This window comes from Neovison vison, chromosome 5 (genome assembly GCF_020171115.1).
Source record: "Neovison vison isolate M4711 chromosome 5, ASM_NN_V1, whole genome shotgun sequence".
In the NCBI taxonomy this organism is placed as follows: Eukaryota; Metazoa; Chordata; class Mammalia; order Carnivora; family Mustelidae; genus Neogale; species Neogale vison.
Window position 1 is genome coordinate 8,943,354 of NC_058095.1, and position 14,427 is coordinate 8,957,780.

At 42.1% G+C, this 14,427-nt stretch overlaps 1 pseudogene; it reads right to left on the reverse strand.

Annotated features, from left to right (window-relative positions):
* Positions 1–13,196: 13,196 nt before the first annotated feature.
* Positions 13,197–13,620, reverse strand: LOC122907304 (annotated as a pseudogene).
* Between the last annotated feature and the right edge of the window lie 807 nt (positions 13,621–14,427).

The following is a 14,427-nucleotide window of genomic DNA, read 5'->3' on the forward strand; positions in this document are numbered from 1 at the left end:
GACGTATCTTGAAAGAAGTTGCTGTGGCTGATATCGAAGAGATTACTGCCTATGTTCTCCTCTAAGATTCTGATAGATTCCTGTCTCACATTGAGGTCTTTTATCCATTTTGAGTTGATCTTTGTGTACGGTGTAAGAGAATGGTCGAGTTTCATTCTTCTACATATAGCTGTCCAGTTTTCCCAGCACCATTTATTGAAGAGACTGTCTTTTTTCCACTGTATATTTTTTCCTGTTTTGTCGAAGATTAATTGACCATAGAGTTGAGGGTCCATATCAGGGCTCTCTACTCTGTTCCACTGGTCTATGTGTCTGTTTTTATGCCAGTACCATGCTGTCTTGGTGATCACAGCTTTGTAATAAAGCTTGAAATCAGGTAAGGTGATGCCGCCAGCTTTATTTTTGTTTTTCAACGTTTCCTTAGCGATTCGGGGTCTCTTCTGATTCCATACAAATTTTTGGATTATTTGCTCCAGCTCTTTGAAGAATGCCGGTGGAATTTTGATCGGAATGGCATTAAAAGTATAGATTGCTCTAGGCAGTATAGACATTTTAACGATGTTTATTCTTCCGATCCAAGACCATGGAATGGTCTTCCATCTTTTTGTGTCTTCTTCAATTTCTTTCATGAGTGTTCTATAGTTCCTCAAGTATAGATCCTTTACCTCTTTAGTTAGGTTTATTCCCAGGTATCTTATGGTTCTTGGTGCTATAGTAAATGGAATCGATTCTCTAATTTCCCTTTCTGTATTTTCCTTGTTAGTGTATAAGAAAGCCACTGATTTCTGCACATTGACTTTGTATCCTGCCACGCTGCTGAATTGCTGTATGAGTTCTAGTAGTTTGGGGGTGGAGTCTTTTGGGTTTTCCATATAAAGAATCATGTCATCTGCGAAGAGAGAGAGTTTGACTTCTTCATTACCAATTTGGATACCTTTTATTTCTCTCTGTTGTCTGATTGCTGTTGCTAGGACTTCTAATACTATGTTGAACAAGAGTGGTGAAAGTGGGCATCCTTGTCTTGTTCCTGATCTCAACGGGAAGGCTGCAAGCTTTTTCCCATTGAGGATGATATTTGCTGTGGGTCTTTCATAGATAGATTTGATGAGGTTCAGGAATGTTCCCTCTATCCCTATACTTTGAAGCGTTTTAATCAGGAACGGATGTTGGATTTTGTCAAATGCTTTTTCTGCATCAATTGAGAGGACCATGTGGTTCTTCTCTCTTCTCCTATTAATTTGTTGTATCACATTGATTGATTTACGAATGTTGAACCATCCTTGTAGCCCAGGGATGAATCCCACCTGATCATGGTGGATAATCTTTTTAATGTGTTGTTGGATCCTGTTGGCTAGGATCTTGTTGAGAATCTTAGCATCCATATTCATCAGTGATATTGGTCTGAAATTCTCCTTTTTGGTAGGGTCCTTGCCTGGTTTGGGGATCAGGGTAATGCTAGCTTCATAGAAAGAGTCTGGAAGTTTTCCTTCTGCTTCAATTTTTTGAAACAGCTTCAGGAGAATAGGTGTTATTTCTTCTTGGAAGGTTTGGTAGAATTCCCCAGGGAATCCGTCAGGTCCTGGGCTCTTGTTTTTTGGGAGATTTTTGATCACTGCTTCAATCTCGTTATTAGATATCGGTCTATTCAGGTTGTCGATTTCTTCCTGGTTCAATTTTGGTAGTTTATATTTTTCCAGGAATGCATCCATTTCATCAAGGTTGCTAAACTTATTGGCATATAACTGTTCGTAGTAACTTCTGATGATTGTTTCTACTTCCTTGGTGTTAGTTGTGATCTCTCCCCTTTCATTCATAATTTTATGAATTTGGGATTTCTCTCTTTTCTTTTGGATTAGTGTAGCCAGTGGCTTATCGATCTTATTGATTCTTTCAAAAAACCAGCTTCTAGTTTCATTGATACGTTCTACTGTATCTCTGGTTTCTCCCTCATTGATCTCAGCTCTTATCTTGATGATTTCCCTTCTTATGTGTGGAGTTGGTTTGATTTGTTGTTGATCCTCCAGTTCTTTAAGGTGTAGAGACAGCTGGTGTGTTCTGGATTTTTCAATTTTTTTGAGCAAGGCTTGGATGGCTATATATTTTCCCCTTAGGACCGCCTTTGCTGTATCCCATAGGTTTTGGACCGAAGTGTCTTCATTCTCATTGGTTTCCATGAATTGTTTCAGTTCTTCTTTGATCTCCTGGTTGATCCAAGCATTCTTAAGCAAGGTGGTCTTTAGCTTCCAGGTGTTTGAGTTCCTTCGGAACTTTTCCTTGTGATTGAGCTCCAGTTTCAAAGCATTGTGATCTGAGAATATGCAGGGAATAATCTCAGTCTTTTGGTATCGGCTGAGTCCTGATTTGTGACCCAGTATGTGGTCTATTCTGGAGAAGGTTCCGTGTGCACTTGAGAAGAATGAGTATTCTGCTGTTTTAGGGTGGAATGTTCTGTATATATCTATGAGGTCCATCTGGTCCAATGTGTCGTTCAATGCTCTTGTTTCTTTATTGATTTTCTGCTTCGATGATCTGTCTAATTCTGAAAGAGGCGTGTTAAGATCACCTACGATTAGTGTATTCATATCAATATGACTCTTTATCTTGATTAACAGTTTTCTTAAGTAATTGGCTGCTCCCATATTGGGAGCATAGATATTTACAATTGTTAGATCATCTTGGTGGATAGTCCCTTTAAGGATTATGTAGTGTCCTTCTGTATCTCTGACTACAGTCTTTAGTTTGAAGTCTAATTTATCTGATATGAGAATCGCTACCCCAGCCTTCTTTTGAGTCCCATTGGCATGAAAGATGCTTCTCCACCCCTTCACTTTCAGTCTGCGTGTATCTTTAGGTTCAAAATGGGTCTCTTGTAGACAGCATATGGATGGAATGACCATTTTTTATAACATGTTTTGGATGAGGATGGAAGTGACATAAACAGAAAATTAAGTGGGCATATGTGCAATGTAGTCTCTCCACAAGCATCATTTATTTTTCTTACCTGAATATTCAAGGATATTTGTTTCTGTGTGACATCATTAACACTGGTGTATCTTGTTCTGTAAAGTTCTGCCCAGAAGTTGCTTTAATTTCAAATACATGCATAGAATTCTTTAAAACATTAGACCCTAAAAGGAGAAGAGGAAGCAGAAGGAGGGTGGGGAGAAGGCAGAAGGAAGGAGAAGAGAGAAAGAGCTGGCACATGGGGTGAAGGCTTACCTCTGTCCCTGCCTTCCTGGGTAGCTTTCTAACTCATCCCTTTACCTCCAGAAGGGGAAAGAGCCAGAGGCTGCCCCAGGCCTCCAGACGACTTCTTCTTCTTCTTCCTTCTTCCTCCTCCTCCTCCTCCTCCTCCTTCTTCTTCTTCCTTCTTCTTCCTCCTCCTCCTTCTACTTCTTCTTCTTCTTCTTCTCCTTCTTCTTCCTTCTTCTTCTTCTTTCTTCTTCTTTTTTTTAAAGATTTTATTTATTCATTTGACAGACAGAGATCACAAGTAGGCAGAGAGGCAGGCAGAGAGTGGAGGAAGCAGGCTCCCCGCTGAGCCGAGAGCCTGATGCGGGGCTTGATCCCAGGACTCCAGGATCATGCCCTGAACTGAAGGCAGAGACTTTAAGCCACTGTTGCCTCCAGACTTCTATATTCTTGGCTCTGCTCCCTCAGCCTCCATGGTGGCGCGGGCCAGCTCCCACCTCCCACTCCAGGAACTTCAGCCAGAGGTGGATGAACCCTCACTACTGTGACCTTTTGCTTCTCTGCGTGCTCAGGCAGCTCTAGAATCACCAAGAAGTGAAAGCTTCTTGGTCACCTGGTAGAGCTCCTGGATGTCAGAGGCCAGGGGTAGAACCTCTCAGAGCTTCCTCTTGGGTGAAAACTGGGGAAATGACATTTTCCTGTCATGAGGAGAGGAAGTGGCTTCCAGCTTAATCACCAAGGCCAGGCTCCCATTGCCTCTGGCCCCAGCATCTCACAATGACCCAGGGCTGGGGCCCAACAGAACCCCTAGGCTCACGACACTGTTGTTATGAGGGAAGGAAGACAGGCTCAGGTCTGAGCTGGGGAGCTGAGGCTGATCTTCCCCCAGGAAAGGGACAGAGCTGCCCTCAGGAGCCACCCTTCTCTTCCAGGAGACCAGGAAAAGTGAGGTGACACCTCTACTCTTGGAGCTTAGTGTGTGGCTCATAGGAGGGTCTCAGAAACTTTTTAATGAAGATACAGAGCACAAATGAAATATGATCTGTACCTGCACAGCTTAAAGAAAATGAAAAGTAAATGAGAACTGGGGGCTTCTGGGTGGAATCTTTTTTAAGTTACATTTGAATGTTACTGTGTTTCTCTCAAATAAAAGTTGAAGATACTTTACATTAAAAAAATGGGGGGAAGAGGAGGAGAGAGAGAGGAGAGAGAGAGAGAGTGTGTGTGTGTGATAGCAATAGGGAGGGAAAATGAAAACAAATAGAAAAATAATGGAGAAACTTAGTGTCTTTCATGGTGGATTCCTTTTCTAGGGTTCTTTCTGAGCTCGTAGGTATGACCTGTTTCCAGGCTCTTATGGAAGAAGGGAACAGATGCAGAAAACTTAAAACTATAGCTCCAGAAGGTTCCACTGAGTTGGGATAATTTGATGACTTTCTGAATTCACATTTATAGCCCTTTGTTATTACAAATATATTCCTGTGTATTGGGCATTATTTATTTATTTGTTTGTTTGTTTATTTATTTATTTATTTTTTGGGCATTATTTAAACTACCGAAAAAAAATTAGGTGTACCCAGCAGGTAAAACATCTCTGACAGAATAATGTTAAATTAAATAAACAATGTCTAATGAGATCTGTTATTACCTGCTCTTTGGTCATGCTTGGGCACGCAGTCTGAAGGCTATGTTTCTAAGTGCTATCATAAATCCTTCAGCTGATTTTGCTCCTTAAAATTCTAACTAGTATCTCTCCTCTAAGGTGGAAATCTGTTCCTCATTTAAATCTTTAAATCTCATTTAAATCTTTAAATCTCATTTAAATCTCCAAAGTTGAAGTCTTTTGTCTTCATTAAATCTTATCTTTGAAAAGATAAGAAAGTTTGCATTACAACAGATCGTTTTTAAAGGAGAAAATCCACTTGCTAGAAAATGAGAGAGTATTAAGAATAGAATTCTGCCAGAGGAATAAATACTTGAATCTGGTGAATCCTTCCATTTTCATTGATTTTTATTAACATCACTGTCATCAGTATGACCTTCAGGAGTCTCGGTCTAGAGTTTCTTGCACTCAGCTCTTTGCTGGGTGAAGAAAGACAGGATAGGATTCCAGCACATGGCTAAGACTGTAAATTAATCCTCCTTGATTGCACATTGCTTGTAAAGATATAATAACAGGTTGTTTTTTCTGTAATATGAAAGAAAGTCTCTTAGGAGAAAAAATATATATAAATTCATAGATAATATCTTGCCTTCATGAATATATTGAATCAACTCTTGCCTCTGGACATATCTCATGCCCTGTTTTATAATTAACTTATTACACGGTTTTATTTCCGTTATTTCTAGGGAGATATGTAGTCTATCAGAAGAGCATAGACTGGAGTCCAGTAGAACTGAGGTTTGGATCCTGACTTTGATATTTATTAGATATGCAGTACCCGAGCTTAGGTGCCTGTAGGAATTTCAGACTTCCTATATGCAAATCTGAACCGAGAGATCTGTTTTTCCTTAGGATCTATACCTTCTTTCCTATTTCTTATTTTCAGCAGCGCCTGACTGGAATCAGAACTCTGTAAATCATGATAGGCTTAGTCGTCTTAGTCTACCACGATTTTTCTGCAAGTGTAACCTTCAATTTTCCCAGTGACTGCACTTTCCCACCACTTTTGTCTTCGTGTCAACCCTGTTGGGTGCTCCTTAGACGGCCTTCTCACTGGCTGGCCACTGTGACTCCACTTAACCCTTGATCTCTCCTCCATAATGCTGCTCTCGTGACCGCTCTAAAATACCCATCTGAGCAGGCTGTGCTGCTCAGGGCGCTCCTCGTTGCCTCCTTGCTGCACACGGGACAAACGCCAAGTTCGCAGACTGTTTGGGATGCAGTCAGGACACTTACCTAAAGAGGTAAGTTACCTAAATTAAAACCCAACCATAGACCAGTCTTATGTGGCTCTGGTTGTCCTCAGCCCTGATCAGTAGGTTCCAGCCACTTGTGTTCTTGGAATGGGCTGAGATCTTTTAGGCCGGCACCTTTCTAGCACTTCCTCCTCTATGGGGAGTCCCCTCTACAAGTTTCTAGAAATAAACAAAAAGACCACAAACAGAAAGGAAGCAAACAACAACACATCTTGACTATTTAGATGTACTGTTGAGTCTCTGGGGAGATTTTCTTATCCTGCCTGCACTAACCCTCTCTGCGGTTTGCACCCACACGTGTGTGTGTGTGCGCGCGCGCTTAAGAAATAATTACCGTAGAAAGCGGTGGTCTCCCACTTTTTCCTGAAATCCTTAATCTTGGGACCAGAATGGAATTTATTTTTGTTTATTTTGCTCCTCTCTTCTTGGTGCCTAAACTTGCTTCTTACATACCGTGCAGTCCTGGATTTCCCTTATGTCTTGATCCTACCTCCCAGACTCTGTGGTGTAGCTACCACCATCTTAGCTCTGAAGGTAGTCCCTCCTAATAAATGTCATTTCTTCATTTAAAAAAAGTATGTCGGCTCTTTTGTGTAAGTCTATAGCCCACACTTACTCCTTATGGGCATGTAGTTGGTTGTGATACAACAGTGTTTAAACTCTTGAATCTCACTGTTTCTGTACTTTAACTGCACACCCTACCACTCTTAATTATCCTTTACTGGGGAAAATAAGCACTGCACACTTGTCTTATGTAAACATTTTGCAAAACAAACTCCTTTATGAAACGTGGTAATTATTTGACAAGGTTGAGCACCAGTGTAGTTTCTGTATCCTGTCTTATTCCGGGTGTGGACATACCTGTGGTCGGTCGTGTGCCACCTCTGTGAGAAAGGTGCTGCTGATTCACAGGGTCCCTGTGTTTTGAGGAGGTTATACTTGGGAGGAGATGAATTGTACCAACTCCGTGTGGTACAATAATGTAATGACAATCCAGTGTATGCTAGTTGAGTGGGACTAGGGTGGTGGAGTGTGATCACCGAACATGAATCACTCTGCTTTCAAGGGGATGCAGTCAGGACACTTACCTAAAGAGGGCTCTTACCTAAATTAAAACCCAACCATAGACCAGTCTTTCCCGACTGATACATTATGACGAACTCATTGGCGTGCTGGGGTATACTCTTGATTCTCTTACCACTCATCATTTTTGCCTCGGACAAAAGGGGAAAGATGGTAGCCACCATCGTGCAGAAAAGGAGCCTGTCTACATGTATGGCATAGGATCAAGAATTATTTGGACCACTTCCTGTTAAATAAGAGTAGGAGTCATCTCTGCAGACACTACTCATCTCTTCCCTCCTCTGTTACTGTGGTAGGTTTCATAAACTGTGACACGGACTACAAATTATTTGACATTGCATCTTAAAGCAGGGATTCTGGCAGGTTTTTTAAAAGCATGGTGTGGTGTGGTGTTGTTTCATGGACTCGGTAGTGCCAGACACATCAGGTGAGCCTTTACTACTTAGAGACTCCCAAGAGTTTCTGAATGATCTGCCTGGAGTTCACATGTAACAGAAAAGCGTGAATCTGGGAACAAAGATCTTCGTGTCAGTATTAAGTCAACAATGTAATGTCTCTCTGGCCTTGTTACACTTGCAATATACCTGAAGCTGTGCTGTGGCTCAGCAAACTAGCAATGAGCCTTCACCACACCTGGGTGTACTCGTTAATTTTTCTTCTTGAGAATAATGAGTGACAAATTATCCCTGGGACAAGAGCATGGGTCGTCATTGTTACCATCATGATTAGAAACTACAAGGCCAAGAACATTCACAGGCACTAAGTGTTATGTACTGAGCTAAATATGTCATTATCACTGGCTCTCGAATATAATTGTAACATGTCACCGGATCGATCACCTGCAATGACCTATGCGACAACACTTTTCCTTTTGGCTTGTCAGAGTCAAGTTTGCGGTGAAGTCCTCCATCTTTCCTGAAAAAGAATGAGGTATACCATCGTGAGGATGACTGCTGTCATTGAGAGCAATTCTGCTAGGTAAGATAGGTTTTCCTAGTCCCTGATGTCCCTCTGTGTTCCTTGGAGCATCACGGGTTTATACTTATCAAAGAGCCTGGAGTTCCAAGCTATGTTAAGAGGTGAAACCCCAGGTCTCGTCTTAAGCAGAGAGCTCGCTCTACGTGGCTCCTGCCCTCTGCCCAGCCTATGAAGCATTCCATCTGCCTATGTCTGTGAGGAGGCAAACAGCCTCTGGGGCTGAACCGGTGGGGTCAAATAATGTTCTCACCATTTAGTGTAATTAACTCCAACCACCCGTCTGTTGCAAGCCCCAGTGCAGCCAACACAAGCAAGAGGAGGCCAAGAAGAAATTTCTCCTCATTATTAAACCTAAGTCTAAGCACTTGTCTGTCTGTAAAAACAGAGCAAAGGGAGGAAAACTGAAACCAGTGCACGGGGTCTGAGGTTTCAATAAATGTCAGGGAGCGTCAAGTCTGTTTAGATTGCAAATTATTGCTGGCTGACGGTCTTACCATTTTACAACTAGAGATTGCTGTCATGGGGGTGACGTGGTGGAGGGGAGCCTCTCACATCACAGCCAGAGGGGAACAGAAGTTACCAAATACTATAACAATCATAAAACATTACAAGAGGGACTTTAGTATTTGCTAAATGTAGTCTTTCCTTAATGCACATCTCAAGAAACAACAGCCCACAACACTTCTCTCTTCCTATTGGTTTTGATGAAGTGTTGGATTTGCCAGAGATTGAGACCTCATTTCTCTGGTTTAACCATTCTAAATTTCCCTTCACCCCTCTCCTCTGCTCAGACACTTTGAACATCTGAGAGTGATAAAGACGCCTAAATGTTTCAAGGTGAATTAATACCTTACTACATATCCTGGAGAAACACACACCAATAATTTGAGGGGTGGTTAAGACTGTTTTTCAAATGGATTAAATGAGTGGGCAATTACTGATTAAAATAAACCCAAAGCACAAGCATTCCAGCCCTATGCATGGATGAACATTGGTCAGCTGCTTTCCATGGGTGGAAAGGCTTTTCTTGTGAAACGCATACATGCTTCGTGGTGTTTCTGAGGAAGTGTTTCTGCGGAAGTATCAGTACAAAATACTGATTTTTTTTTTAAATTTTTAATTTATTTTTAGCATAACAGTGTTCATTATTTTTGCACCACACCCAGTGCTCCATGCAGTCCGTGCCCTATATAATACCCACTACCTGGTACCCCAACCTCCCACCTCTGGCCCAAAATACTGATATTTTGTACTCACTTTTCTTCTGACCAACACCTAATGAAGATCTACTGTGTGCCAAGTACTGAGTTAGATACACTGAAAACCAAGAAAGTGATGGTCCCCCTTGTCCCTGAGCGGAGAGTCAAGTGTGCTTATTTTAACCAAGGTTCTTTTGGTTTCAAATCACTGAAAAATCCCTCAAGTTAACTCAAGGCCAAAGGGAGAAACTTATTCTAAGGTACAGTGGGATCTGTAGATCCAAGAGAAAAAATGACAGCAGGACCACATAAAAGCTGGAAATAAGCACTACGAAGCTGTTAGAAATCCGATTACTTTCTCCAAATCTCTAGCTGCACCTTCTCTCCTTTCTCTTGCAGGTGGGCTTTAATTCTTCTTCTTCTCTGTTTCCTAGGATTTATCTTTTTTTTCCCCCTTAACTCTGGATATAATTAAATAAGGTCTTCTCAGGCAAGCTTCCCATTTCAATTAACTAGATTTTGTAAATCCCAACACAGAATTTATGGAAGAGAGAATTGGATTTGTCCAGTGTGGGTCAGGTGTAGATCCTTGGCAGTTAATCTTGAGTAAAAGAAGCAAGATCTGAAATGTGTGGCTTAATGCCAAGCACATGAGGTAAGCTGAGTCTATTGATACAGTCAATCGATCTGATTTCTATAACTGATACACTTAAAGTGCCATAAGAATGAGGTTACATGTTAGAGACGCCATAGAACTACTCTGAGATTTTGAGGACGACAGAGTGAATTAGTCAATGTCTGAAGAAAATCTAAGAAATGAAAATTGATTGCGGTCTCTGTCTCACCGTCACATGAGCTGTGCAGCTCTCTCTTGATAGTAGCATGACAGCTTTCCATCATTTATTATCTTTCACGAGGATCTAGGTTATGCCAGTAACAGCCAGAAATCACCTGCCATGGCACTGCAGCCCACCTCACAGGTGGCCTTGAACTAGAGTAGAGGAGGGAATTCCTGCCAGTGAAACTATGAGCCTTCTATCTTCCTGCCCACATTTTCTGGGAGGCTTGTTGATCTGAACTCAAATTCTACTCCATTTCCTGGGGAACAGCCAACACTAGGACCAAATGACAAGTACCAGACTGCCTTAGCTGGGGATCCCAGAAGCCGAACTTAAGTCAGGGATTTGAGTGAAAGTATTTTATTTGGGAGATGACAGAAAATACCCACAGAAGATTGAGGAAGAGAGACAAAGAAGGGAATGCAGCCAAGAAAGAGTGTGTTACCAAGCCAGTTACAACTACGGATAAATGGAGATTAACTCACAGAGGGAAACCAGGGATCAGTGTAGAGCCTGTGACTTAGTCATCCTGTAAGAGTGAGGTCACTCGGGAAATGATAGACAAACTCCAGTCAGTTTTATTAATTGAGGGTATTCCCAGGGTTTTGTTTTTAAATACTCTGACAACTCCAACTTGCCATGCCAGCAGCGGAGCACCCTCCAGAAAGCAACGGGGAGCCTCTGGGCAGAGAAGTGCAGGTGCTGGCAGTCGCGCTGAAGTGGCAAGTGTGAGATGTCGGTGGGCACTGGCCTAACGTAGTACGGGCTGACCCTTGCTCGCACCACTCCTGACACTGGTGCGCCCTTGTCAGGTTCATTCTGTCTTACATCAGTGCTTTGAGGGGGTGACCAGATGCAGTTTATTAAATAATTAAATAAAATACTCCAAATGGGAGGGGTCGCAGGGTAAACCACAGTCAGCTCAGTTGGTCTCAAGGCTGCACTTGACCTACGTTTTCTTCCTTCTCTTGCACACGTTTCATATATTCCTCATTCCTGCCCCATGTTTCTACTGGTTGCCCACCGAGGAGAACCTCAGAACCTCTTCCCTAAATATCAGAACCCTTACCAGGCTCCTGTCAGGCTGCTGTCGTTGAAACTCCTGCAGTCACACGTTCAGTCTCATCTCCAGGAGTAGAAGCACCAACAAGCATTCAGTTCTCTGAGTTCTACACATGTTTTGACCCCATTTTATAGCATTAGTTCTCTGTGATAATTACTCCTACCAGTTGGGTGGCAAAACATACTCCAGGTGCAAGAGAAGCCCCATAAGGCAGAAAAAAAAAAAAAAGAAAGCAAGATTTGGTCATTGGAAGCTGATGTTGTGCATTGAAATAATATACACCAAGATGTGAACAGGACAGGGACAGGATCTGCTACCCAGGCATAGAGGAACACTTCATGAAATTTTGCTAAATGAACAAACATATAGATATTAGAGATGATTCTTGACAAGGAATTTTGGGGAAACTGTGTATATAGATGGGCTTCTCAGTAATGACCCAATATTTAAAATTACACTGAATGTGACTACTCATAAGAAGATTCCAATAAAGGGACCCTGATTTAAACACAGTGCATTACTCATGCTACTATGGAAAAAGAACTCAGGAAGGGGCGACATTGTTAACTGAAGTGATTGACTGGCTGTCAAGGGAAAATGTGTCTGGGACAGACGTGGATGGCACTTGGGAGTCTGGGGTGAGTCCTTGCACCACCGAGGGAGGCCATAGCGCATCAGAATGAAGAGCAATGGCAGACACCAGGCTTTTCACTTCCAAATCCTGCCCTTCTGCAAGTCAGGACAAGCTGGGCTCTGCTGCACTTATGAACCCCACAGTTCCAGCCTTTAAAGCAATATATTTCTCAGTATGTCACAATCCATGCAGGTCTTTAGAGTTTTAATGATGTACTAATTTATTTATTTATTTATTTATTTTGGAACAGCTGTGCATTTCCTTCACCTAACTTCCACTTCCACCCAAAAAATTCTACTTAACTTCCAGATTCTTAATGAAATTTTACTCTTCCATGGGACATTCTGTTCTTCTCCGTTCCATTACAGGAAGCGATTACTCCTTTCTCTTAACTCTGTGAACTTTACTTTGCGTTATTCCTTATTAAATTCTTTGGTTGTTGATTTTTTACTCTGCCCTCTCTGCTTTAGGATGGGGATGTGCCTTAGACATTATCGTATCAGTCATAGAGGAAAAAAAAAAACACATAATAGCAAGTGTTTGTTGTATAATGAGTATAGTTTTAATGGCAGTCTTATATAACTTTTGCTTAAAGAATCTGTACTTTTAATGTGCTGAGTAGATAATTTTTATTCTACAACAGGCCATATAAATCTTACAGTGAACACGGTGGTACGGCATAAGGAACACCTGTGTGTGTGTGTGTGTGTGTGTGCACGTGCGCATGCTGGCACCTTTTCAGAGGAGTGTTGGCACCTGTCTGTCAACATCAGGGAATATTTCCATCTCTCCTCTTTCATTTGCCAACAATGCTGCATGTCAGAGCATGTGTTAATCCATATGATTTGTCTCCCGCACTTATATATCTGCTTTTGTGCCTACCAGAATTTAAAAAAAAAAAAAAAAGGCAAACCTTAATTTTATTCTTTTTCATGGTACCATTTTTTGGTCCTGGAATGTGATGCCTGTGTGTATTGCAGTACTATTGTGCTGACTCTTGCAGTGTGGGTGTTTGACAACGATGGCCCATGACTAAAGACAGAACCAGCATGGACTTAGCTGCGCAAACATTTCCGCAGGACCCACGGGAAGGCTGTGATCTGGGATGTTCTCATTTCTAGTCGTGTTTTGGGTTGTGTTGTTTTTGAAAGGGATTGAAATACTTCATTTCTGTCCTCTTGGCCTTCCAGTTCAGAGCTGATTTCGTCGCGATAGTCATCCTGGCTTCGCTTAGCAGCTCACATAGATACAGCAGTCCCTGCAGCTTGTTTGTTTGGTTGGTTTTGGGTTCAGGAACTCATGCAAAATATTCCTGATAAATAAATGTTAATCCTCATCTCCTCGCCTTCCTCATCCTGGTTAATCTGGAAGTAACACAAGTCCTGATTCTCCTTGCGGTTAGCAGCTGTGCACAGCCAATCACGTGGACTCTTCTTCAAATAGTTTTTGGTGAGAGGTTTCAAAGATCTTTTGGGGAAAAAAAGCAGCTCAGAAGTTACAGCGATCCTGCTCTTGCTCCTTTCAGTGGTTACAACCCTTCCACCGAGATTCCCAGGTTTGCCATTCGCTGGGATTCTCTCTTGAAGAAACGGCTCAACATTGGCAGCGTCCGTGATTCCATCTTCTACAGAGCGGGTGCGGTCAAGGGTAAACTTCAGAACCTGCTCGGGTTTTTTTGGCCCCCTTTGCCACAAGTTTTTTCACAGGCACCATTGGAGGCAGAGAGGGCAATCATCACAGTTTTATAATTTGTTGCGGTAGCCCCCATTGCTTTATCGCAAAAGGAGCACAAGCAAATCAACACAGAACACACATACCTGTGGATATTGGGTACACCGTCACCCACAAGTGTGCCTCCAGGATGTGGACATACTTAAACACAGCATTTTGTGTGAAAGCATATTCAGTTTTGTTATTCCATCCTGTAGTGTGTCAGATTTTTTTAGAAGCAAAACCTCTGATGCTCTCTTACCTTCATAGCATACTCTTTGGTTTATAAGCCAAAAAAGACATGTTAGAGTGGAAATATGTCTGTGTGTCCTAACATGCACATGAACTGGTAAAGTGGTAAATTTTAGAGCTATAACTAAGGATTTCTCACCAGTAATCTTCTAAGAAGGCCCCTCTGTGTTCCCCGATGGCAAAGAAGAGCAGCCAAGTTTCTCTTGTTCAGGATCTTTACATGGGCTCAATTTTGGTACAGCGGCATGCAAATCTGATGCTTGCGAATATTGCTCCACTTGCCAAGCAATCGAGCATAGCGAGTTGCTTGTACAGCATGGGGCAGACCCTTACAGAGGCCTCGTGTCAGGAGGGTGACTCCTCAGTCTCTTAATGGACTCCTCTTTCTTGTGACCTCTCATGCTTGGATTCCTGAATGTCCCCCAGGTAGTAAATTCCTTCTTTTTTCCTGACCGGAAACGTTACTGCACAGATTTTTTTTTTTCCAAACCAGGGAATTTAAAGGTTTTAGCAGAATAAAATGTCTCTGATCCCATTTGATTTGAGGCAGTTCCATAA